At 45.9% G+C, this 27,881-nt stretch overlaps 1 protein-coding gene across 1 annotated transcript in view; it reads right to left on the reverse strand.

Annotated features, from left to right (window-relative positions):
* Positions 1-870: 870 nt before the first annotated feature.
* LOC123388113 (translation initiation factor IF-2-like) overlaps positions 871-27,881 on the reverse strand; it is a 49,142-nt gene continuing 22,131 nt past the window's right edge. The window contains exon 5 of the mRNA XM_045067222.1: positions 871-927. The gene's annotated coding sequence lies outside the window, so the exon portion shown is untranslated. The remainder of the gene's footprint in view (positions 928-27,881) is intronic.

The following is a 27,881-nucleotide window of genomic DNA, read 5'->3' on the forward strand; positions in this document are numbered from 1 at the left end:
TTCAAAGGGTTTTTAAAAAATGGCCTTCATTAAAATACATCTGCCCCTCCTTTGGAACCTGCTCACACTACACTCCAGGCCAGCGAGCATCAAGGGGTTGGAAATACGGTACAAAGTCCCATGAAGCCACCTCTCCCTCTAAACTATTCTTCTCTCTGCCAAATTCTGCTTCGGTCAGCCTAAGGATCAAATACCTGTCTTTGGGCAATAAAGTGATGTGCATTAATCAATCATTGGCCCTAACTGGCAAGTTCCTTAAAAACTCATGGGACACAGATGGTTGCCATGACTTTCCCAGGAAGCAGCTACTGTCTTTCCATGAATGTGGCATGAAAATACACAGCTGGGTGAGCAGATGAATGTCCACTCGTGAAACAATCATGCTGAGGACAATAAACAGTAGTTTTGGATGGCAGATTTAAATTTCATTCACAGCCAAGAAAACACTCCAGATACATGATGTGTCTCCACTTCCTGCTGTTTCCAACATCTGAGTCCTCCCTTCCATTCCTGTTTCCACCACTTCAGTAAATGTCTCCCGTCCTCATTGCATATAAAAAAGGCTCTAATTCTTTCTATTCTAATGTCTGTAAGACATTACTGTGAACAAGAGCAGGGGATAATTCCTCCTCCAAACCCATCTACGAAATAAAGGGTTCTATTCAGGATCATGACAAGCTGAGGAATCCCTCAAGAGAACTTCCAGAGTCATTTCAACCTGTAAGGCTGGCTAAAATGTTCCTCACCATCCGCCACACCAGGGCTAGGACTGATGAGTGTCTCCACCATGCAGGTCCCTCTGGATGACATGATCGCTGGGAAACCAGGCACGAGGCAAGCAAAAATCAGCACCTGCTCTTCTGCAAAGTTTTTTGTCTGAAGTGCTTGAAGCCACAGAAGAAACAGATTGACTCCTTCAGATCTTACCTAAAAACAAAATTAAAGGTGACAAAATTAAACACATGTTTATGCAGAGATGCACTGCAATGCAGATTCAGTTCTGAGAAAGAAAAACTAGAAGAAGTTAAAGGTACCGTTAAACTCCTGCACCAAGTTCTTAGTGACAAGGAAGCAGGCGTGCGTGCGGCAAGAAGCCCAAGGGTGAAGAGTTGGGGTCTGGAGCCACAGTGCCTGGTTCCAATGCAGGCTCTGCTTTTTGCTTTTTGCTAGCTTAGCTGTGGCCAGTGGAGAACCACCAAACTTCTCCGTTTGCATCAGTCTCTACCTCTGAAAAAAATAAGGATGATAAAAGAATTTACCACAAAGTGCTGGCACAGGGGATAAGTGACTTACAACAGTGCCTGTATCATCAACTGTCATTTAATCACAAAAATAATGCAAAGACAATCGTCCTCCAAATTTACAGTGTGCTTTGAATAGGGTTTTTTCTATAATATGCATATGTATCATGGAAAGTTCTTGAAAAATCTCAGAGCTAAATAAGACCTTAAAGACCTGGCTCAGTTATTTGACCTTGAAGCCCATTCATCAGGCATTTCTACTACACCAGCCCTTTTTTTTTTTTTTTTTTTTGCCTGTGCAGGTAGCTACCTCGAGGGCTGCCGCCAAATCATCACTTCCACAAAGAACCATTCAGAAATTTCTGGAACTCATATCATTGCTGGACTTCTGGCATAAGTCCATTGTTCCTGGTGGATGCTTCCAGTAGTAGGAAATGGAACATGCTCAATGAGGGCAGGGGGTTGTGTTTGACTTGCTCACTGCCATATCTCCAGCACCTAGAAAGGTGCCTGAAACACATAGCTGGCATCCAGTAAATGTGTGCAATAAATGAGTGAACTAGACAAGAATAGATATGCACTGGTAGACGTGGCCTGTGGAGTACAGCTTCAAAAGCAGGAGAGTATTGAGACTCCTACATGGGTAGGTTGCATGGCACTGAGTTAAAGAAAATGGGTCCTACAATCAGACCAAAGGTTAAACCTCGAAAGCTGTGCGATCTTGGACAAGTCACCTACAAGAACAAAGACCCCTGTCTTCTATTGATAACAGCTGGGAAGAGAGAATCCATTTCAGAAGGAAAGGGGACACAGGACGGCTGTGTACGACACTTATATTGTCAAGATGGCAGTGTAAATTCACTTCATGGGGTCCCACACCATCATCCCCCACTACCATTTGAAATACATGGTAATGATAGATGAAAAATATATATATATATATTTTTCAGTGTAACAGTATTCGTTGTTTTTGCACCACACCCAGTGCTCCATGCAATCCGTGCCCTCTCTAATACCCCCACCACCTAGTTCCCCCCAACCTCCCACCCCCTACCCCCTTCAAAAACCCTCAGATTATTTTTCAGAGTCCATAGTCTGTCATGGTTCACCTCCCCTTCCAGTTTTTCCCTCAACTCCCTTCTCTCCATCATCTCCCCTTGTCCACCATGCTATTTGTAATGCTCCACAAATAAGTGAAACCATATGATAATTGACTCTCTCTGCTTGACTTATTTCACTCAGCATAATCTCTTCCTGGAAGAGATTATATATATATTTTTAAAAGATTTATTTACTTACTTATTTATTTGACAGAGAGAGATCACAAGTAGGCAGAGAGAGAGAGAGAGAGAGAGAGAGAGGAGGAGGAAGAGGGCTCCCTGCTGATGCAGGACTCAATCCCAGGACCCTGAGATCATAACCTGAGCTGAAGAGACAGGCTTAACCCACCCACTTAGCCACCCAGGTGCCCCTAGATTAAACACATATATTTTTTAAAGATTTTATTTATTTATTTGGCAGACAGAGATCACAAATAGGCAGAGAGGCAGGCAGAGAGAGAGGAAGGGAAGCAGGCTCCCTGCTGAGCAGAGAGCCTGATGTGGGGCTCAATCCTAGGACCCTGGGATCATGCCTTCGAGCCGAGCTGAAGGCAGAGGCTTTAACCCACTGAGCCACCCAGGCACCCCTAGATTAAATATATATATATTTTTTAAGAGAAGAGAAAAGTTAGCAAGTGAACCTCGGTAAAAAACAAAACAAACAAAACCCAAAACTGACAAACATCTCCATGAAGCAGCAACCGCAGAAATTCTCAGTGATGCACAGATGTGTAGCGACAGGAAAAGATGTCTGGAGGCTGACTTCAAGGAGGACAAGTCGCTCCCACTGGAGATAAAGGCAGACAGAAAGGCCTGCTCGCTTGCTGCCTGAAGCCACAACTTCAACTGGGCTGGCGGACTTGATTGCACACCACTTGCTTCACCAGAACACTGTGAGGTTTCCAGTAGCTCATTACATCTAAACACTACTGCCTCCTTTAACAAGGTTTCCCTTCCGGATTGCCCCTGACTTACAGGGATAGGCAGTAGGTGTCCCTACACGTGCTCCTTCCAAATTCTCTCCTCTCTCTGCTTTCTTCTGATCCACTTTTTATTTATGGGCTAGCTTTACAGGATATCCCTTCTGTGATTAAACAGATCTTAATAATTCTACCTTTTGTAAAGGAAGCCTTCCCCAATTATTTAGATGTTGATAAATATTTACCTCTGAATCTCCATAAATCATCACTTTATATGGCACCAACATGTAGAAAAAAAGAATGAAGTTACCCAATTTTCAGAATGAACCATACAAATTACAACCTAACATCTAAAGCCAGAGACAGAAAGAGAACATCTGCATAAACTAAAGTAATGCGGGTTCCTTATTCATTCATATTTATTATGCAAAATGGAAGTTTTAGGAAGATTAGAATAATGCATACTTGTTCTATTATATAGGCAACTAATCCTCTGTAGATGGTAATGTATCCATAACTCCATCTCCAATCTAGAATTTCTGAACACGAGGAGAGGGTATTAAAATCTCCTCTGTGGGAGGTAGAGCATTACAGTGTCTGGCTCTGGCCTTCCTGCTGCTGCAGGATGAGACTTGCAATTAGTGATGGCAAATGGAATTCACAAAACATTTCTGGGCTTTAGAGGACATCGGAAAACTAACAAAGGACTTAGAAAACGGTAGGAAAAAAAGCAGGAAGAGGGAGGTGGCAGAAACAAGTGAGCCAAAACCTGATCTGTAAGCAACAAGTTCAAGAGAAACAAATCAGGGTGCCAGAGAACAAATGCCATTTTCACTGCAGGATCTCTACAGGCCTGTGCCCTCCAGACCCCGTTCCCACCACATGGTAAGTTGGGAGAACTGAACCTGAGATTTCCTTAATAAACCAGGACCCTCAAATGGGACCAAAGTGATCCCAACCAAGAACACTCCCAGCCTCCTGGCAAAGGAAAGACAAACCCTCCAGGAAAAAACAAACAAACAAAAAAACACCAGAATTTTTTGTTTCTGGTGAAAAAACAGAATTAAAAGAGATTACATCTATGTTCCAATAAATCTGGTCTCAAAATCCCTTCACAGAGCATGCAAGAAATGAGGCCACTGTGAGAGACAGAAGACTGAGGGAAAATGAAGACTTCAGACACTGGAATGATCAGATACAGAATAGAAAATATTACATGTTAATTGTTTAAGAACACAAAAGAGGTTTAAAAATGAAGAAGGATCAAGAGCCTATCAAAAGCAACAGGCCAAGTGTGAACATGGAACTGAAGGAAGTTAAACAGGGACCAAAAATCACTGAGATGTAAAACACAACAGAAAACACACCAGAATGGTGGGGCAGTAGATGAGCCCCGAATGAAGGACTTCACAACACTGCACCAAGAAGTGAAGACATTCCCCAGAATGCAACACAAGGAGGCAGGAGAAGAGGATGAACGCCAGCTTGAGAGACACGAACAACAGATGGGAGGTTTAAATAAGAATCCTGGGAAGTACAGCAGAAGGACAGAGTCAACATTTCAGAAGAAAACAGCTGAGGATATTACAGAAATGATAAATCCAGAAATACAGGAAATGCACAGATACCAAGCAAGATGAGAAATCTTCAATTAAACATTTTGTGGTAAAGCTATAGAACACCAAAAACTAAGAAAAGGTTTTAAGGAAAGCCAGAGAGAAAAGGCATTTAAAGGAATGAACAGGGTGGAAACAGGGTTTAAAGCTGCTACAGTGGTAAGGCGATGCTAGTAAAATGGTACCTGTAAAGGGTGACAGGAGTATTTTTACTGCCACTACTGCTAATACTGTGTCTAATGCACATAACAACTGAAGACTGCGAAGGTTAAGCTGGAGCAGAAAAAAATTAAACGAATTATGACCCTCAAAAGAAGGATCATTTCAGGGCGCCTGGGTGGCTCAGTGGGTTAAGCCTCTGCCCTCAGCTCAGGTCATGATCCCAGGGTCCTGGGATCGAGCCCCGCATCGGGCTTTCTGCTCTGCAGGGAGCCTGCTTCCTCCTCTCTCTGCCTGCCTCTCTGCCTACTTGTGATCTCTGTCTGTCAAATAAATAAATAAAATCTTTAAAAAAAAAAAAAAAAGAAGGATCATGCCAATGAATTTCACAACTCTGGTGATCACTTTAAAAGCATCTCCTCTTTTTATCATAGCATTTGTATCATGTCCAGGATGAGATATTACAGCACACATGATAGAATATTTTAAAACAATAGTCCATTTTGCTCAAACTCCATGTTGAAAGCAAACGACTCTGTCAAACACTTTGAAGAAGGTAAAAGTAGTGGAACCATGTTTTGTCAAGAAAGCCCAGGGAGAAAAGCAGGTAGTAAAACCAAGTAGCAGTACGGAGGAAGGGCAGCCTCAGGAAGAAAATGAACACCGTTTTCTTCTGCTTTGTTCTCTTTTTTGTTTTCTTGTTGTTGGTATCTTTTTTTTTTTTTTTTTTTTTTTTTTTTTTTTTTGGTCTTTCCCAGAAATCACTTCATATATATACATTTATCTGTTTCAACTTCAGTGAAAGTTGGGAGGAAAAGGTGCCAGAACTTTTGAATGGTTGTCTTCAGCTGAGTGTGCTTATTTTCTTCCTTCAGTTTCTCTGGGGTTTCCCACTATTCTTCAATAAACATGTGTTGCTTTCTGGCAGGGTAAAGCCAAATGCATTTTTAAAAGAAGTAATGGCAGGTCATCCGTCCATCCAGATCAGGAGAGAGCCCATACCAGGGAAGGCAGAGAGGGTAGTAGACTCCCCTCTGTGAGTTTCCTGCCCTCTTGGTCTTTCCTCAGCCCTTGCTCTCTGCTCTGTCTCTCCAGTCACACCCCAAACCCAGAGCAACAAAAGGACTGTTCAAAACTTAAACCCTGTGAGAAGGGCCACGCAGAGGCAAGGAGAGCCCTGTAAGACTCTGAGCCATGTGGTCTGTATCTGAGACTGCACATCTCCTTGAGCCACGTTCCATTCCCTCCATGCCTAATGTTGGCCTCGCGTTCTACAGAAGCAGTCAGGGCATCCATACACTCCTCTCTGTGTGCTTTTTTTCTGTATACCTGATCCCATCTCAACCCACAACACCCAGCAGCATGCACCATCTGTCATCTCCCTTCAGTCAACCTGCAAATAGGTAAACACAGCCTGTAAAAAACCCACCCTTGTCCAAGCTATGTCTGGAGTTTATGATCGTCTGTGTCTTTACCATCAAACTTTCTAAAAGGCTATTCTTGTGTGTGACCTCCATGGTCTCACGCCCAGTCACTCTATCTCTCTGTCTGGCTTAGGACTCCACGACTCACCTCCCATTTTCTTTCAGTACTCAGTGACAACCTCCTCGATCTACCCCCACCCCCTAATCAAGCTGCTTTGCAACTTTTCACATCATCGAACATTGCTGACATTTCATTCCTTGAAATCTCTCTTCTCTAGACATCTGTGCAAAAATGCCTTCCTGGCATCAAAGCCACGTCCCTCCCCTTCCATCCACTACTCCTTTATTCTCCCCCTTTATCTGCCCAAGAAAAGAAGGAATTACCCTGAATCCTTAACTGTCACTCTCTCTACAAGGAATATATCCCTTGGCAACAGCATGACTGCATCTCTCTTCCCCCAAGCACCCATCCCTACATTTTGACTGTCCAACCAGAACGTACACCTGCACGTCCCAAAGACACCTCAACTCAGATTGCTTAAAGCTGCACTCCTCCTCTTACCTCCTGCACCTGGCTCCCTTCCTGAGTTGCCACGACTGTTGTGGCAGTTGACACATCAGACTCAACATTCTGAAAGCACAGAGGCACCCCTAAGCCTACTGCAGCATTTTTTTTTCCATAGCCGAGATATGGAAGCAGTCCAAGTGTCCGGCAACAGAAGATGAAGTGGTACATACACACAATGGTATATTACTCAGCCATCAAAAAGGATGAGATCCTGATATTTACAACATTATGGATGTACCTAGAGGGTGTTGTGCTAAGCAAAATAAGTCAGACAGAGAAAAACAAATGCTGTATCTCCAGGGATGAATCCTTGAAAAATGACCTACTTATTCAAATTTTAATGCAGGACCAGAAGCAACAGTTTTAGCATATATCACCACGATATAAAATAAAATCTTAAAAAAAAAAAAGGAAATAATAGGACAACAGCAATTAGATTGAAAAGACTTAACAATTGTCTTGCTCATCATCACCAGCACCACACCAGTTACACGTCTGACCCCCAGGCCAGCATAGCAGGTGTGAGGACAGGTCCAGGCAGAGAAAGTGTTACTTGTCACATTTTTTGAAAAATGATAAACAGAAGGGATGCCTGGGTGACTAGGCTGGTTGAGCGGCCAACTCTTGATCTCAGCTCGGGTCTTGATCTCACGGTGGTGAGTTTGAGTTCCACACTGGGCTCTGCACTGGGTGTGGAGCCTGCTTTAAACTAAACTAAACTAAACTAAACTAAACTAAAATAACACCTCTGTCAAAAGTACGTGAATTCACAACTTACATGTAAGTCAAGTTCTACTTGTTCTAAGACAGCATGAAAACCAAGATGTCGTTATCAAGACAGGAAGCAAGATAAATTGTGTATTCCATGTGCCGTGAGATGACTCCAACTGCATCCAAGTCAGCCATGGCCCTCCACACATCTGCAAGAGAGGGTATATTATCCCCATTAGCACAGAGGAAACCAAGGCTCAGAGAGGTTAAAAAAAAAAAAAAGAGTCCAAGATCATAGCATCATTTAGCAGCATAGCCAGAATGTATAGGAATTACCTCAAAACAGGCCACACTAGTGGAAGAATACCTTAGTGTGGAGTTATGAAAACCCAGGTAGAACGCTGCCTCAGAAAGGCAGATAATCAATAAAGGAAAAATAAAGAGGCGCCTGGGTGGCTCAGTCGGTTAAGCATCTGCATTGGGCTCAGGTCATAAATAATCCTGGGATCTTGCCCTATGTCAGACTTCCTGCTCAGCAGGGAGTCTGCTTCTCCCTCTGCCTCTGCTCCCCATTCATTCTCATAAACAAACAAATCAATAAAATCTTACCCAAAAAAAAGAAAAAAATAAAGATTATAAGCTTACAATAAAGATATGAATGATGAGCCAAAGCTTTCAGTGACACACCCACACCTGCCTACAGTTCTCTGGCTAAAACATGGGTGGAATTGATGGGGTTCGAAGAACAGGAGGCACATAGGCCCGGACAGCACAGCCCCAGCAGATGCAGAATCCTGGTGTAGTTTTAGCTAGCTTTCATTGTCCTTTAAAATGTCAAAGCTAAAGAAATCTGGTAGGGTTATTGAAGTCTGATCCTGGGGGATGCCTGGTTGGCTCAGTCTGTTAGGCAGCAGCCTAACATGACTCAGGTCATGATCACAGGGTCCTGGGATCAAGTCCGGTATCGGACTCCTTACCCAACCAGAAGCCTGCCTCTCCCTCTGCCTGTTGCTCCCCCTGCTTGTGCTCTCTCACTGACAAATAAATAATCTTTAAAAAGAAAGAAGAAAGAAAAAAAGAAAAGAAAAATAAAATCTGATCCACAGTATAGAACAACACAAAGTATGGTACTTTCTTGGGCTGATTTCTGATTGTTTGATTTTAAGTAGGCTCCACAGCCAGCACGGATACTAGTGCAGGGTTTGATCTCAGGGCCCTAAGACCATGAACTGAGCCAAAGGCAGACAATCGATTAAGCCACCCAGGCACCCCACTTTCTTGGGTTCTAATGGGACTTTTCCTAGGTTCTAATCCTAGCTGTACTGGCTGCCAGGGGGAATGAAGTCCAGCACCACAAGAAAAGCATCCCAAGGCAGCAGTCCTCTGCAGAAGATTTGCTGGTGGCTGCCATCATCAAAAGAGTCAGTGGGGGTGAAGTTGTTGAAGCACAGTGGGAACAATGATAGCCACTGCCTTTTGGGTGTCACTGAATCATCCTACTCATCTTCAGGAAGCCTGGCCCTTCTCCAGTCAACGCAGCAAAAGCAAACTTGTTAGAAGAACAGGGGAGGGGGTCATCTCCCTCCCTCCCAGAAACTGAAGCAACCAGCCAAACAGTGCAGCACTGGAGTAAAAAATAAAAATATGAAGGAATGTGGTGGCACCTGGGTAGCTCAGTCTGTTAAGCATCTGCCTTTGGGTCAGGTCCTGATCTCAGAGACCTGGGATCTGAGACCCACATCAGGCTCCCTGCTCAGTGAGGAGTCTCCCTTTCCTTCTCCCTCTGCCCCTGCTCCTAGCTCATTCTCTCTCTCTCTCTCTCTCAAATAAATAAAATCTTTAAAATAAGAAATTTAAAAATGAAGGAATGAATCAAAATGCAGAATTCAGAAACAGAACTACAGATATAAAAACTACATATAAAAACCTGAAATATGACCCGGTGAGTGAGGAAGGATTATTAAATCATGATACTGTATGAATTGATTGCCAATTTTTTCTTAGAACATAGAGCACACTGCACTACATGAAAACAAAAACACAAAATTAGGATTGAATACAAAAACAAAATTATCAGTGTTATTCCATCAAGTGTTTCTCTAACCTACTGATCAAAACCTCAGTTCATCCTCCAAAAGAATCTGGGCACCACCTCAGCACACACGAACACATTTTCAGGCCACAGTTCACACTGCTCCAGTCCCCACTCTAAGTCCTGAGCCATGGGCTCCTCCAGGCAAAGCCACCACCAACTATGTCAGGGCCCCTGCCCTAGAAATCCCCAAACCCAACCACTTCACAACAGGGAGACTCAGGGAGATTCAAATGGGCAGAAACGTGGGACTTTTTTTTTTTTTTTTTTTAATTAAAAGAAAAATACAGCAAGAAACATTTCTAGCACAAAGTGAAGAGCTAATCTCTCACAATGTCGAGAGTATTAGAATTATCAATACACCATCAATAGTTTGATAGGTCAAACAGGCCAAAAGCTGGAAACACAAGAGGAAATGCTCACAGCAAACAGACCTGAAAGCCAGGGCCTGGACCGGCTGACATGGCTCTGCCGCTTACCACAGCGAGAAAGTGTAACTTTACTGGGCCCCAACTTCCCTCCTGGCCAGCAGGAAAGTGGCAACACCACAAAACTCATGTCTGGTCGGGGATTACGTGAAAGGAGAATGCTCGGTGAGAGCCCCGCCACACCGCCCGTCCAGCCACAGTCTGTGCCCAGTGAATGGGAATTTCCTCTACTGCAGCCACACGAAGAGCTGAAGGATCTGCACAAGATGCCTGTTTATTTACCAGTCACAAAACCACATTCTTCCATAAGCAGAGAGGGCAAGAGACCCCAAGAGATGGGAATATCCCTCACCCTGCCTGGACCAGGCTTTCAAGACAAGTTGGAAAGCCCACAGCAGCTCTGCCACTGACTCTGAATGAACCTTTGGAAGACAACACCATCCCAAACAGTTTAATTTACTTCTCTTTAAAAAGCAGTGAGACAAGGTCTTGGCTATATCTTCATAAATTAACAGCTTAGGAGGCTAAACCCCAATGATTTAGTTATGTCCCCAGCAGGCACACCTCCACTCGTGGGCAGCTTCAGGGAGAAAGAAAGGGTGCTCCCCATCCATGAGGACACCTCTGACATTCATCTGCCTGAAGATGCTTCCTACCCATGGGCATTTACTCCCTGGAACCCTCCCCATCTAAGTTCCTCTCTGGATGCTGCACGAGGCAACTTCCTCACACCCCCATCACCACTGGCGACACCGCAGCTACCCCTGAGCCTTCAAGCAGGGTGCACCTGTCTTTGCTGCCAAGCGTCCCATCAGCCCAGCTCCATCACTGATTTCTGTACCCATAATTAATTAACTTATGCATGTATGTATTTATTTATTTTTACAGATTCATTTATTTTAGGGAGAGACAGAGACAGAGATACAGAGAGAGCACACACACACAAATACAGGGAGATAGAACCTTCAGCAGATTCTACACTGAGAGTAGAGCACACCTCAGGGCTCAATCCCACCACCCTGAGATCATGACCTTAGCTGAAACCAAGAGTTGGATGCTTCAACGACTGAGCCACCAGGCACCCCTCTGTACCCTTAATCTTAAGAAAGACAGACAGACCGCTTTCTGTCAGCCAAGGCCTCATAAGCCATCTGTCACACAGCCAAAGCTTCCAGAGGGTAGGACCAGGTCTGAAACACCAGTGATGCCAGAGTATCACCATAAAACTACAATCTAGTGAGTACCAGGCTCTGCTCTAAGCTCCTAATATGGCCTTCTATTTTGTACGCCTCACAGACCAACATGCTAGGTATTATCCCCAGAGCACAGAGGAGGACACTGAGGTCCATGGCTTACCCAAGCGATCTACTTTTATGTGGCAGCAGCAGGGGGCTTGAACCCAAGTCTGTGACTCCAAGGCCCCTCTGTCAACTCTGCTACTACTCATGCAGCCCCAACACAGTCATCAAATACCTCCCTAAACCCTCATACCTCCTGTGAAAAAGCATGGTCTTCTCCCATTTCCCAGATGGGAAGAAAGCTGGCTTGAGCCAGATATAGTGACCTGCCCATGATGGTACAGGCGATGTCCGCCCTGTTCTCCCTCCAACACCCATGTCATTCTGCACGAGGCCCCATGGGGTCCTTCATGCTTCCAGTGGAAAACTCTGGTGAGACCACCAGTCTCCTGGCAGGCCTTCATCTTGACCCTGGAGGACAGGACCAGTTAGGAGAAACCGGCTAGTTAAGCCTCTGAAATGGGGTCCTACCACCCAGGAAAACCCCCTTATCTCCAGGGCATCGCCCATGTGAATTAGCTGGCTTTGTAGAGGGCTCCACAAGCACCAGCCTTGCTGAGTCACTTTCTCTAAGGTGGTGGCTGAGACAAAAAGGACCCAGGAAAGAAAGGCATAGGCTGTTGTGGAACTCTAGTGCTTTGGCATCAACAATTAATGTGAGCAGCTGCCTCTGATCACCAGATCTGCATTTTATGTGGGACACACTGTTCAAAGTTTACAACCCCCATCTCTGTAACCTTCACGACAACCCCCGGAGCTCCCTGCACCATCATTACCACCTCACAGACAAGGAGACAAGTCATGGGGGGTGTGTAGAATGATGCAGCTCTGTGCTGGGGTCAACCTGGGGAGGACTCCCACAGGCTTGCTCTTCCCACTGCTTGCAGAAGCAGCTGAAAAAAATGGGTTTTTCAGTTTGCATTATGTAGAGTGGAAAAGTCAACCATAAAGGTCATTCGATTTTTAAATGGGTTATTCCTCAGGATAAAAACAGTTCCAAAAAGTAATTTCCTAGAAGTTCAACATATTCCTCTTTCCAGGTGCCTAGAATGTGATGGAATGTTGTTAAAATAAGTTCTGGCCCATCAGATGCCAGACAGAAACTGGAAGTAAGCTGTTGCAGGTCCCCAAAGGCTCCGTCACAACCCTAAGGAGAAGACATATAGCTTTCACTGTCCCAAAGTGGTTATGTTTAAAAAAAAAAATAGGCACAGGTGGAACATTTTAAATTACAGACTTTCAATTCAGGGGTAGTGGGGGCAGGGGGGTGTCCCTCCACTAGCCACAAATGTTTCAGCTATATATAGTGACTTACCAAAGTGACTCATCTCAAGTACCGACAAGGCGATTGACAGGCAACTGACCGATGAGGAAGGTATTCGGACCACTTAACAAAACCAGCACAACTTAGAATATTCATTATTAAGAAGAGAAAACCGGGCTTTGTTACCTGGGACTGGTTTCTGGGACTTGTTTTTAACCTACTTGCTCTTAACAATTACCCATGAGGGAGGAGGAGTCAAGATGGCGGAGAAGTAGCAGGCTGAGACTATTTCAGCTAGCCGGAGATCAGCTAGATAGCTTATCTAAAGATTGCAAACACCTGAAAATCCATCGGCAGATCAAAGAGAAGAAGAACAGCAATTCTGGAAACAGAAAAACAACCACTTTCCGAAAGGTAGGACCGGCGGAGAAGTGAATCCAAAGCGACGGGAAGATAGACCCCGGGGGGAGGGGCCAGGTCCCGGCAAGCGGCGGAGCAACCGCGCACAAAATCAGGACTTTTAAAAGTCTGTTCCACTGAGGGACATCGCTCCAGAGGCTACTCGGGGCAAAGCCCACACGGGGTCAGCGTGGCCTCAGGGCCCGCAGGGTCACAGAAGGATCGGGGGTGTCTGAGTGTCGCAGAGCTTGCAGGTATTGGAACGGGAAAGCCGGCTACAGAGACAGAGCCAACAGTAAGCACGCAGCTCGGGGTGACCTAGAACCGGTCGCAGGCTCAGTGAGCTCGGAGCGCGGCCGGAGGTCAGGCAGACAGGAGTGACTGGGTGCTGTTCTCTGAGGGCGCACTGAGGAGTGCGGCCCTGGGCTCTCGGTTCCTCCGGGCCAGAGACTAGGAGGCCGCCATTTGTATTCCTGTCCTCCGGAACTCTACGGAAAGCGCTCAGGGAACAAAAGCTCCTGATAGCAAACCCGAGCGGATTACTCACCCCAGCCCCGGATAAGGGCGGTGTAATTCCGCCTGGGGCAGACACTTGAGAATCACTACAACAGGCCCCTCCCCCAGAAGATCAACAAGAAATCCAGGCGAGACCAAGTTCACCTACCAAGGAGTGCGGTTTCAATACCAAGGAGAGCAGCAGAATTCCAGAGGAGGAGAAAGCCTAGCACGGAACTCATGGCTTTTTCCCTGTGATTTTTTTTTTTTTAGTCTTGCAGTTAATTTAATTTTTTTCTTTTTCATTTTTTGTTTTTTTTTTCTCGCCTTCGGGTAAAATTTTTTTAAACTGTTACCTTTTTCTTTTTTAACGATTTTTTACTAGTTTATCTAATATATATATATATTCTTTTTTATATTTTTCTTAGGTGTGTTCTTTTTTTAAATTCTTCTCTTTTTCTTCTTTTTTCTTTTTTTTTCTTTCTTCTTTTTTGAACCTCTTTTTATCCCCTTTCTCCCCCCTCACGATTTTGGATCTCTTCTAATTTGGTTAAAGCATATTTTCCTAGGGTTGTTGCCACCCTTTTAGTATTTTACTTGCCCCTTCATATACTCTTATCTGGACAAAATGACAAGACGGAAAAATTCAACACAAAAAAAAGAACAAGAGGCAGTACCGAAGGCTAGGGACATAATCAATACAGACATTGGTAATATGTCAGATCTAGAGTTCAGAATGACAATTCTCAAGGTTCTAGCCGTGCTCGAAAAAGGCATGGAAGATATTAGAGAAACCCTCTCGAGAGATATAAAAGCCCTCTCTGGAGAAATAAAAGAACTAAAATCTAACCAAGTTGAAATCAAAAAAGCTATTAATGAGGTGCAATCAAAAATGGAGGCTCTCACTGCTAGGATAAATGAGGCAGAAGAAAGAATTAGTGATATAGAAGACCAAATGACAGAGAATAAAGAAGCTGAGCAAAAGAGGGACAAACAGCTACTGGACCACGAGGGTAGAATTCGAGAGATAAATGACACCATAAGACGAAACAACATTAGAATAATTGGGATTCCAGAAGAAGAAGAAAGAGAGAGGGGAGCAGAAGGTATACTGGAGAGAATTATTGGGGAGAATTTCCCCAATATGGCAAAGGGAATGAGCATCAAAATTCAGGAGGTTCAGAGAACGCCCCTCAAATTCAATAAGAATAGGACCACACCCTGTCACCTAATAGTATAATTTACTAGTCTCAGTGACAAAGTGAAAATCCTGAAAGCAGCCCGGGAAAAGAAGTCTGTAACATACAATGGTAAAAATATTAGATTGGCAGCTGACTTATCCACAGAGACCTGGCAGGTCAGAAAAAGCTGGCATGATATTTTCAGAGCACTAAACGAGAAAAACATGCAGCCCAGAATACTTTATCCAGCTAGGCTATCATTGAAAATAGAAGGAGAGATTAAAAGCTTCCAGGACAAACAACAACTGAAAGAATTTGCAAACACCAAACGAGCTCTACAGGAAATCTTGAAAGGGGTCCTCTAAGCAAAGAGAGAGCCTACAAGTGGTAGATCAGAAAGGAACAGAGACCATATACAGTAACAGTCACCTTACAGGCAATACAATGGCCCTAAATTCATATCTCTCAATCGTTACCCTGAATGTTAATGGGCTAAATGCCCCTGTCAAAAGACACAGGGTATCAGAATGGATAAAAAAACAAAACCCATCTATATGTTGCCTCCAAGAAACTCATTTTAAGCCCGAAGACACCTCCAGATTTAAAGTGAGGGGGTGGAAAAGAATTTACCATGCTAATGGTCATCAGAAGAAAGCAGGAGTGGCAATCCTTATATCAGATCAATTAGATTTTAAGCCAAAGACTATAATAAGAGATGAGGAAGGACACTATATCATACTCAAAGGGTCTGTCCAACAAGAAGATTTAACAATTTTAAATATCTATGCCCCCAACATGGGAGCAGCCAACTATATAAACCAATTAATAACAAAATCAAAGAAACACATCAACAATAATATAATAATAATAGGGGACTTTAACACTCCCCTCACTGAAATGGACAGATCATCCAAGCAAAAGATCAGCAAGTAAATCAAGGTCTTAAATGACACACTGGACCAGATGGACATCACAGATATATTCAGAACATTTCATCCCAAAGCAACAGAATACACATTCTTCTCTAGTGCACATGGAACATTCTCCAGAATAGATCACATCCTCGGTCCTAAATCAGGACTCAACCGGTATCCAAAGATTGGGATCATTCCCTGCATATTTTCAGACCACAATGCTCTAAAGCTAGAACTCAACCACAAAAGGAAGTTTGGAAAGAACCCAAATACATGGAGACTAAAAAGCATCCTTCTAAAGAATGAATGGGTCAACCAGGAAATTAAAGAAAATTGAAAAAAATCATGGAAACAAATGATAATGAAAATACACAGTTCAAAATCTGTGGGACACAACAAAGGCAGTCCTGAGAGGAAAATATATAGCGGTACAAGCCTTTCTCAAGAAACAAGAAAGGTCTCAGGTACACAACCTAACCCTACACCTAAAGGAGCTGGAGAAAGAACAAGAAAGAAACTCTAAGCCCAGCAGGAGAAGAGAAATCATAAAGATCAGAGCAGAAATCAATGAAATAGAAACCAAAAAAACAATAGAACAAATCAATGAAAGTAGGAGCTGGTTCTTTGAAAGAATTAATAAAATTGATAAACCCCTGGCCCGACATATCAAAAAGAAAAGAGAAAGGACCCAAATAAATAAAATCATGAATGAAAGAGGAGAGATCACAACTAACACCAAAGAAATGCAAACTATTATAAGAACATACTATGAGCAACTCTACGCCAATAAATTTGACAATCTGGAAGAAATGGATGCATTCCTAGAAACATATAAACGACCACAACTGAACCAGGAAGAAATAGAAAGCCTGAAAAGACCCATAACCAGTAAGGAGATTGAAACAGTCATTAAAAATCTCCAAATAAACAAAAGCCCAGGGCCAACCAGCTTCCCGGGGGAATTCTACCAAACATTTAAAGAAGAACTAATTCCCATTCTCCTGAAAGTGTTCCAAAAAATAGAAATGGAAGGAAAACTTCCAAACTCATTTTATGAGGCCAGCATCACCTTGATCCCAAAACCAGACAAGGATCCCACCAAATAAGAGAGCTATAGACCAATATCCTTGATGAACACAGATGCGAAAATACTCAACAAAATACTAGCCAATAGGATTCAACAGTACATTAAAAGGATTATTCACCACGACCAAGTGGGATTTATTCCAGGGCTGCAAGGTTGGTTCAACATCCGCAAATCAGTCAATGTGATACAACACATCAATAAAAGAAAGAACAAGAACCATATGATACTCTCAATAGATGCTGAAAAAGCATTTGACAAAGTACAGCATCCCTTCCTGATCAAAACTCTTCAAAGTGTAGGGATAGAGGGCACATACCTCAATATCATCAAAGCCATCTATGAAAAACCCACCGCAAATATCATTCTCAATGGAGAAAAACTGAAGGCTTTTCGGCTAAGGTCTGGAACACGGCAGGGATGTCCATTATCACCATTGCTATTCAACATAGTACTAGAGGTCCTAGCCTCAGCAATCAGACAACAAAAGGAAATTAAAGGCATCCAAATCGGCAAAGAAGAAGTCAAATTATCACTCTTCGCAGATGATATGATAGTATATGTGGTAAACCCAAAAGACTCCACTCCAAAACTGCTAGAACTTATACAGGAATTCAATAAAGTGTCAGGATATAAAATCAATGCACAGAAATCAGTTGCATTTTTTCTCTACACCAACAGCAAGACAGAAGAAAGAGAAATTAAGGAGTCAATCCCATTTACAATTGCACCCAAAACCATAAGATACCTAGGAATAAACCTAACCAAAGAGACACAGAATCTATACTCAGAAAACTATAAAGTACTCATGAAAGAAATTGAGGAAGACACAAAGAAATGGAAAAATGTTCCATGCTCCTGGATTGGAAGAATAAATATTGTGAAAATGTCTATGCTACCTAAAGCAATCTACACATTTAATGCAATTCCTATCAAAGTACCATCCATCTTTTTCAAAGAAATGGAACAAATAATTCTAAAATTTATATGGAACCAGAAAAGACCTCGAATAGCCAAAGGGATATTGAAAAAGAAAGCCAACGTTGGTGGCATCACAATTCCGGACTTCAAGCTCTATTACAAAGCTGTCATCATCAAGACAGCATGGTACTGGCACAAAAACAGACACATAGATCAATGGAACAGAATAGAGAGCCCAGAAATAGACTCTCAACTCTATGGTCAACTAATCTTCGACAAAGCAGGAAAGAATGTCCAATGGAAAAAAGACAGCCTCTTCAATAAATGGTGCTGGGAAAATTGGACAGCCACATGCAGAAAAATGAAATTGGACCATTTCCTTACACCACACACAAAAACAGACTCAAAATGGATGAAGGACCTCAATGTGCGAAAGGAATCCATCAAAATCCTTGAGGAGAACACAGGCAGCAACCTCTTCGACCTCAGCCACAGCAACATCTTCCTAGGAACAATGCCAAAGGCAAGGATAGCAAGGCCAAAAATGAACTACTGGGATTTCATCAAGATCAAAAGCTTTTGCACAGCAAAGGAAACAGTTAACAAAATCAAAAGAGAACTGACAGAATGGGAGAAGATATTTGCAAACGACATATCAGATAAAGGACTAGTGTCCAGAATCTATAAAGAACTTAGCAAACTCAACACCAAAGAACAAATAATCCAATCAAGAAATGGGCAGAGGACATGAACAGACATTTCTGCAAAGAGGACATCCAGGTGGCCAACAGACACATGAAAAAGTGCTCCATATCACTCGGCATCAGGGAAATACAAATCAAAACCACAATGAGATATCACCTCACACCAGTCAGAATGGCTAAAATCAACAAGTCAGGAAATGAAAGATGCTGGCGAGGATGCGGAGAAAGGGGAACCCTCCTACACTGTTGGTGGGAATGCAAGCTGGTGCAGCCACTCTGGAAAACAGCATGGAGGTTCCTCAAAATGTTGAAAATAGAACTGCCCTATGACCCAGCAATTGCACTATTGGGTATTTACCCTAAAGATACAAAGGTAGTGATCCAAAGGGGCACGTGCACCTGAGTGTTTATAGCAGCAATGTCCACAATAGCCAAACTATGGAAAGAACCTAGATGTCCATCAACAGATGAATGGATCAAGAAGATGTGGTATATATACACAATGGAATACTATGCAGCCATCAAAAGAAATGAAATCTTACCATTTGTGACAACATGGATGGAACTAGAGCGTATCATGCTTAGCGAAATAAGTTAAGCAGAGAAAGACAACTATCATATGATCTCCCTGATATGAGGAAGTGGTGATGTAACATGGGGGCTTAAGTGGGTACGAGAAGAATAAATGAAACAAGATGGGATTGGGAGGGAAACAAACCATAAGTGACTCTTAATCTCACAAAACAAACTGAGGGTTGCTGGGGGGAGCGGGTTTGGGAGAAGGGGGTGGGATTATGGACATTGGGGAGGGTATGTGCTTTGGTGAGTGCTGTGAAGTGTGTAAACCTGGTGATTCACAGACCTGTACCCCTGGGAATAAAAATATATGTTTATAAAAATAAAAAATTAAAAAAAAAAGAAGAGAAAACCATTATTAAACACTCGCCAGGCACCAAACACGCTAGGCACTGTCACACGCTCTACTCATCACAAGGCTGCCAAACTCAGTGCAGAAACTGAGGCTGAGTAAGTCACCTAAGGTCATGCAGCACCAGAAACTGGATTCCAACCAGGTCTGACATCAAAGCCCACCCCAGCTTGCTGCAATGCTTCAGAACCTAAGCTTTGTGATGATCAATAAACTACATGCTTAACAATGTTTACACATCTGTGTTAGAATTCAGGGAACGGGGGCACCTGGGTGGCTCAGTGGGTTAAAGCCTCTGCCTTCGGCTCAGGTCGTGATCCCAGGGTTCTGGAATTGAGCCCCACATCGGGCTCTCTGCTCAGCCGGGAGCCTGATTCCCTCTCTCTCTCTCTGCCTGCCTCTCTGTCAGCTTGTGATCTCCGTCTGTCAAATAAAAAAAATAATAATTTAAAAAAATTAAAAAAAAAAGAATTCAAGGAAAGGTTTTTTAAAATGACATACACAAGGGGAAAAAATAATGCAGGTTCTGGAGGCAGGCTGCCCAGGGTTCAAATCTTGGCTCCTCCACTTGCAAGCTGTGTGACCTTGGACTCCTTTAGCTCCCCTGTGCCCCATATTTCCATGCATTAAAATGGTAGCCATAACAGACCCTATCTCCTAAGGCAAATAAAGCATTTTGATTTTGTTGTTGTTTTAAGATTTTATTATTTATTTGACAGAGAGAGAGAGACAGGGTGAGAGGGAACACACACACGAGGAGTGTGAAAGGGAGAATCAGGCTACCCACTGAGCAGGAAGCCTGGTGAGGATTAGATCCCAGCACCCTGGGAGAATAACCTCAGCTGAACAACTGAGCCACCCAGGTGCCCACAAATAAAACATTGAGAATCATTCCTGGCAGGAGTTAAACCTCAGAAGATGTGGGCTGGTGTTACTTCTTGCTGGGCACTAGATAGGGTCAGCAGCCTCTGGCCCACTGTTTTAGCAACTCATTTGCATAAAAAAAGCCCAGGCTCAGCCACTTTGTGCTTACCCTATGGTTTCTTCCTGTCACTAACATCTCTCCTCACTCCTACTCTGTGGCACTAAGCTCTGGGCCTCAACTTCCCATCTGTCAAATGAGGTGAGGAGCCCAGCTGATCTATCTGAGGTCCTTCCAGCTGGGCAACCTAGGATTCTTGGTAACTCAGGGCCCAGAAATTTCAGAACCATCCTAACACAAACATTACCAGATGACACCCACTCGTTTTCCTCAAATCTTCTCTTCCGTATTATGTATAAATGCTTATTTTCATGGCAAATCTTCTCCAAGATCCCAGAGCTCCACGAGCACCCAGAATAGGCTGGGCAGGCATCCCAAGTGCTGAGGCTGGGGACATGATGGTCAGAAGCTCTGACCCCCAGGGGAGACGGATTCCAAATCAAGCTGCTCTGATAAACAGGTCCTCCCTGTTAGAGAGGATTTCAACAGAGCACAGTTAAGAGGAAGTGCAGGCATGAAACTCAGAACTTGGCCCACTGGACAGAGGGCAGTAGGACAGTGGGCCCGAGGGGTGACAGAGGGATGGAGAGGAACGGCACGATCAACAGAGGCCAGCCAAGGCAGCACTGATGCTCAATGTGAGAGGGTGGGCTGGGGACACACTGTGAAAATGGTTTCATAGGCAGGAAGCAAGCCCAGCTCAGCACAAAGCAAAGTCCTGAGCAGGAACCTTCTGGGACCAGGTTGGACACTAAGGTGAGCTGAAAATGTCTGTGGGACCCAGTGCAGTCTGAATCTCACCCATGCCTCTCACAGGCTGGGTGACCCCGGACCAGTTATGCTACATCCTTTAATGTTTCCTAAAGGGTATATTCACTCCATAACCCTGAGCCATGTTCTCATTTCGGTGAGTGTGGGAGGCCGCAATAAGGCTTGAGACGAGAACCAAACCAGACCCTGACTTGTGCCTCCTTTAAAGTCCAAATAACCTAACAAAAGGTTTAGGATGGGAAAAGTTGAGTAGCACTGAGAAAGGGTCTGTGCTATGTGTTGTACGCTCGACTACATGACTTCCCACACGCTTGCTAAACAAATGAGAACAATTCGGTTGGGCTAACAATTTGGTTGCTGGTCCTTGCTGCCTTAGTACAGCCCATAAATTACTTTCAGGTTTGCTGTATTTGTACTGGCATCAGCCATTTGGTGTCATGAGGAACCGTGGTTGCTTAACTAGACACAGATGTAATGTCACTATATATATGGCTTCAATGCTTTGAATAAACTTAGCACTGTTGGACATCCTCCTCAGTGTTCCTCCTGCACATCTCTTTGCTTCTCGAGTTCTTTTCTTCATCCTCTTACCCTCATGTTCCTGGTTGATTTGTTGCACCAGCCATGACAGGTGAGGATCCAATGGTGCCCACAATCTACAGGGATCCAATATATACAACTAGGACAGCCTGGAGGTGGGTGGGCAATGCAGGCTGGACAGGGAGTTAAGAAGGAGTCAGGAAGAAGTCATTCCCACACTGGAGGCATGGGTTGGTACTGACCAGAGACACTGGGCAAGAGACAGTGTCCTAAGACTGCTGTAAGACTAGCTGGGTCCAGGCAAAGCACCTAACAGTGTGTAGATGTAACCCATCTATAAATGGGGGGCGGGAGGTGGTGGTTGCAGCTGGTTGAGCATCTGACTCTTTGTTTTGTCACAGGTCCATTTACCTGGCCCATTCACCTGTGCCTGCATGTGTTCTGTGGTGTGCTCTTTATCTCTCTCTCTCAAATAAATAAATCTAAAAAAAAAAAGGAAGTCAGGAAGGATCAGGAGACCTGCTGTTAAGGTCTCAAAGACTCCACCCTCCTCAACTAGCCTCCGGAAATAAAGTAAGTGGATGCCCAGGAGCCTCCTGGACACAAAACTTTTCAAAGCAAAGCTTTCAATTTCATACTGGAGAAAAGGGTGCTGTGCAAATTCAAGACAATAAAGCCAGCCAGGGTGGGGTGGGGGGTGAAGGTGGGTTTGGACGGGGTTGGCCCTGTAGGGCTCTGGCCACTGAATGCACACTGCTCAAGCCAGGAGCCTGGAGTCTGTGCAGCCAGTGCTTCCTGAGGCTTCCACATCATGGCCTCGCCCTGAAGTTTCCTCCTGGAAGCTCCTTACCCAGGGAGGCCACCTGTGAGCACCCCCACACACACACCCCAGCTTCTGCCCCTCCATCCAGCTGGAGGGAAGGATCCCCAAGCCTGCTCTCTCTGGTCTCTCCTGCACAGAGAGGAGTATGTGCCCCAGAAATGAGGGTCCCTGAGGATATCTGAATCCCTGGCCCGAAGACAGCTGGCTTGAGAATGTAGTGTTTCTGCCCTCTAGGCACAGCAGTTCCTAGAGGAAACAGGGTAGGGAGCTCCAAGGTGGAGGGGAGTCCTGGGAGTCTGGGATCACAGATGCCAGTGGCCCCCTAGTGGAAGGGTTTCAGTGACTCCAGAGGTGAGAGGGGCCAGGGGTCAGGCCTGGAGGTGGACAAGGACCTGTGGGGTAGGGGGCCGGAGATGGAAGTGATCCCAGGGTGGTCGCAGCCCCAAAGTAGAGGTGTGGGGGGGGGGTGGGGGGAAGGGGTCCATGGGCCAGAAAGAAATGGTATCCTGGGGCTCCTGGGTAAAAGGCACTTGAGGTGGAGGGGGCCCAGTGGGGCCCAGGCTACACGGGCAGAGCCAGCTCTTCTCGGGCTGGGGAGCCCGGCGATTCTGAGGGACAAAATTTTCCATCAAGTTCTGGAAAAGAAGCCTGTCAGCACAGGCGTCTCTCCGGGGGTCAGACGAGCCCAGTGGTGCTGGGCCCCTTAATGTCAGTAGGGCCCCACGGGTTCCCTGGATACCGAGAAGTGGAGCGAGGGCTGTGGGGCAAGGGCTGGGGGGTGTAGGAGCACCAGGCCACCAGGAACCTGTCCACCAGGCCCCCCTCCCGCTCCCGTGGACGAAGCAGCAGGTGGCAGCGGGCAGGAGGGCCCCAGCCTCCCTCTCTCCCTAGCGCCCCTACCCCTCCCCAGCCCCTCAGTACCTGAATCAGCGGGGCTCCGATGCAATCCCCTGCGCCCTGCCGGGCCAGCCCAGAACCCCTGCCTCCCCGGGAGGTGCTACTTGCGCAGTGAGTTCGCTGGGCCCACAGAAGGCAGTGGGTGGGGCAGGCAGGTGCGGGCGCGCTGCGGCGGGTGGGGGGAGGCAAACAGCGGTGCACGCCTCTGCAGGCCTGCGCGCCCTCGCCCAGCCTCCTGTTCTGTCCTGTCCTGTGAGGGGGCTGGCTGTGCCCCCTGCCGGCTCCCGCCGCTCTTCTGCCCGGCTGACTCCAGGACCCCAATCCCCCGCCCAGTCCCGGCCTCCCTGCCCCTGCTTGAGCTCCAGGCTAAGCCCGCTGCCACTCCTGGGCGGCCAAGCTGTGGCCCTGGTGCGGTGTGGCCGGCCCTCGTCTCTCCCCAGGGCACAGTGGAGCCTCTAGGGAAGGCCTGAGGGGATCTTCCGTCTGCTCAGCCCCAGTGGACACTCTCCAGGGGCCTCTCTACCTGGTGGGCTCCACCCATGGCCATCTTGGAACCCCCGGAACCCCCTTCAGAGACCAGGTGAAGCCCTCCTTGGGGAATCCAGGCTCCTGGGGCCAAAGCGAGTTGATCTTGTGTACTGCTGTGTTTGTTCCCTGACCTGGCATGGATTGACAGTCGCTGAATTGATCTATTCTGGGGTCATCAAGGGCAGAGGAAAGAGTTCAGGGCTGGGACCCCCAGGCCTGGGGTCCACACAAGGCTTGGAGCCCTCTTGGCTGTCCCTGGCAGAATGACCAAAGAGGAACCGTCAGAAACATGGATCTGCCTTGAACTGGCAGAGCATTCAGGGACAGGAAGGGGAATGTCTCCTTCGCAGAGTATATGGAAGCCTGCAGTGGAAGATGGATTTGTCTGAGCCATGGTCATTAGTGTTGGGGCAAGGAACCCCTGGCTTGCTTCTCCTACCTGCATCCTAGGTCTAAGGGTGCCTGGGTGGCTCCCTCAGTGCAGCATCTGTCCAGGGTCCTGGGATCCAGCCCTGCATCTAGCTCCCTGCTCAGTGCAGATACTGCTTCTTGTTCATCCTCTCCCTCTACTTGTGCTGTCAAATAAAATTAAAAAAAAAAAAAGTTAAGAGGGGGGACAAAATGGCGCGGAAGTAGGAGGAGGCATCTTTTCAACTCATACCCCAAAATGAGCTGATTACCTACCAATCACCCATGAACTCCAATCACCCATGAAATCAGCCTGAGAACAGAATTATACACATCTGGATCTTTACAGGGGGAGAAGATGCCAGTGGGCAGGTAAAGCGGAGTGGGAACTGGGAACTGATATCAGAAGATAAACAAAAGGGGGAGGAAGCTACCAGAGGCGACCAGTTGGAAAGTAATACCCCAATAAAAGCGAGAGTGCCCTGCGTCTGGGGACCAGCATTAACTCAAAGACTGGTTGAAAGCACTCCAAAAGAGCAAAGGATCTCGGGGGAAATTGTGGGAATCAGGGCAGCTAGGGACAGGGGCTTAAGTCCCCGGTCCCAGGACAGCCTCCCATGGCGCTGAGGCAGAGAGAGTGCAGTGGAGAAACCAGCTCTTGGTCCCTAAGCTGCCAGCGTGCAGAGAATGCATGGGGTCCTTCTGCGTGGGGTCCATTTCCTGTGAGGGGATGGGAGCCATGCCAGGGGGCAGAATGCGAGAGTCCTGCTATAGAGCCTGAGATACTCCCCTGAGAGAGGTATAAAGGCCCAGCAGGTGCCCTTTGATACACGCCCTTGTTTCAGAGCCTGCACCAAACTCCCCCCAGAGAGGTGCGCAAAGGCCCAGCCTGCTGCTCTCAGACCTGTGCCCTGTTCTCAGAGCCTGAGACCCGCGCGCGAACCTCTGCCTCCCCTGAAATTGGTGCGTGCAAGCTGGGCGCTCTTAGACCCAGAAAGACCAGGCACTCCCAGCCAGGGCCAGCGGGAAAATCTCAGTGTGCGATTGCGGCTTGGAACCTCTCTAGCGGTCTGGAGGTGCCCAAAGCTGCTGCTGCCGTGGTTTTGGGTACAAGCAAAAGATCCTCCATCCCCAGGGACAGCGACTTGGAACCTGCTCTGCCAGCGGCCAAGGGGGAACTTATTTGGGCTCTGCAGCCAGACTGAGGCTTCTCTCTGAGAGGGAGATCAGGGTGTGGTTTGTTTTCCTCTAAAACTACAAAAACCATCAAAAGCGGTCAAAGTGAGAAAAAAAAAAAGTGAACAAACAAAAAACTGCCAGAGAACAAAAGCCTGAAAAAAAAAAAAGTTTCCTCAGAGCCCTACCCTTGAGGGGGGTAGGAGGACTTAAGTCAGGGAACATCATTTACTGAAAACCCACGTGGCAGCCCCTTCCCCAGAAAACAAACCAAGAAAGAAAAAAAAAGAGAGAGAAAAAAAAAGGACTACAAGAGAACCACCACTACTTCATAGGAAAACTTTTATTTTTCATTCATTCCCACTATTTTGGTTCATTTTTTTAATATATAGGTAATTTTTTTAACCCCAGCAGGATGGTGGAAGGGGTACATGGCTGAGTGCCTCCTGTGTCTGACCCTGTGTGATGCCACCCGGTGCCTGCAGCTGCCCTCTGGAAGGTGTTGCTTTAGCAGCAGAGCCGGAGGGCACCAAGCGTGTGTCTGTCTCCAAAGTCCTGGGCACCACATCACAATGCCTTCCTGAGAAGCAGAATCAAGGACAGTTGCTGATCTTCATTCCTTTCCACCAAAGGTATCTCATACACCATCTTTGAAAGTTGGAGCCAGGGGGCGCCTGGGTGGCTCAGTCGCTTAAGTGTCTGCCTTCAGCTCAGGTCATGATCCCAGGGTCCTGGGATTGAGTCCCACACATTTGCCTCCCTGCTCAGCGGGGAGCCTGCTTCTCCTTCTCCCTCTGCCATTCCCCCCATTTGTGCTTTCTGGCTCTCTGTGTGTCAAATAAATGAATAAAATCTTTTTAAAAAGTTTGGGCCATACTCTTTGGCCATTCTACTTTCCCTGGGGTAATCTGCCACCTCCCTGAATTTATCTGCATCTTTCCCAAAATCTACTTATCTTCCAGCCTTCTTGACCATAATGAGTCTATAAATTTTCAATAGACAGTGTGAACTTACACTTGCTAATATTTGCATAACATGCACCTCTTTCGATCTCAAAGAAAAGCTTCACACCGCAATGGTCTCTAATCTCCAATTAGGTTCTTTTCCGGGATCCCACTGGAATTCTATGCACCTGTCCCCTAAGATGCCATAAATTGTGGTCCAGTTTCCCAGCCAGCCAAGGAAAGCACATGGGAAATCTTCCTGAAGTATGAGTAAGAGCCAACGAAAGGGAACATATTTATCTGCCTCGAATGCTGGGACCTGAGGAAAGCAAGTTTCATTACAGACAAATCAGGAAGGAGGTGCAGATTGCTTTTTATGTCACTCTGGAGTGGAGGTCTGCTCACTCACAGAAGCTCAGAATCTTCACAAAGGACAATGCCCCCCACCCCCAAAGTCAGCTGGGGATTCTCAGGAAAACTTTAATTGAAGGTATTACGGATTCTCCAACTTCCCAAAATGCAGGAGGAACATCTACAAGCAAGACTGTCACCACTTTTAGACCATTACAATTATTTACCTTTTTTCTTCCTAGAAAATTATCCTCTGTCCCAATCCATGATCTTCTTTTTGTAACAGTTTCCTAAGGAAGGAAACAGGTGTCCTCCCATTCCAGTTCCATCCAAAATAATAAATAAAAGTCTTTAAAATTAAAAAAAAATTGTGATTTGTTGAGACAGAGCACATAAGCAGAGGGACAAGCAGACTCTCCCACTGAGCAGGAAGCCCGATTTTGGGCTCGATCCCAGGACCCTGAGACCATGACCTGAACTGAAGGCAGATGCTTAACCAACTGAGGCACCCAGGAAGCCCCAAAATAATTCAATTTTTAATCACTTTGCCATAGACAGTTTTGGGTGGCTTTGAAACACCAGAATCTCATTGACTTATCAGTGTCCTCTTCACCATCTCAGAAAAGGACTGGGTGCCTCTCAGAGGCCTCTCTCCCCTCCTGACCCAGGTCCCACCCAAAGGTCCTTCACATTAGAGTATGAGGAACCGAGGGGCTGCCGGGAAGCGGGATGGGGTGTGGAAGCACCCTGGGGTGGGGTGGGGGGCTCTGGGGCCCTCCCACGCACAACCAGAACCCAGGGAGGAGAGGGAAGGGGGAGAGGGAGAGGGTACCTCCACTCCTATCTGATGGCTGCACTTCTGGAGCACCTGATCCAGGAAGCTAAATGCATGGACAGAACAGAAGGAAGATTCTGGGAAGACTGGAAGACTAGAAGAGCCGTAGGTGGACTAGTCTCAACCTGAACCACAGAAACACCTCTGCCTCCCTGCCCTCCTCCCCTCGGCTGGGCACC

This window comes from Mustela putorius, unplaced genomic scaffold, assembly GCF_011764305.1.
Source record: "Mustela putorius furo isolate JIRA1106 unplaced genomic scaffold, ASM1176430v1.1 tig00003875_pilon_pilon_pilon, whole genome shotgun sequence".
Lineage (NCBI taxonomy): Eukaryota > Metazoa > Chordata > Mammalia > Carnivora > Mustelidae > Mustela > Mustela putorius.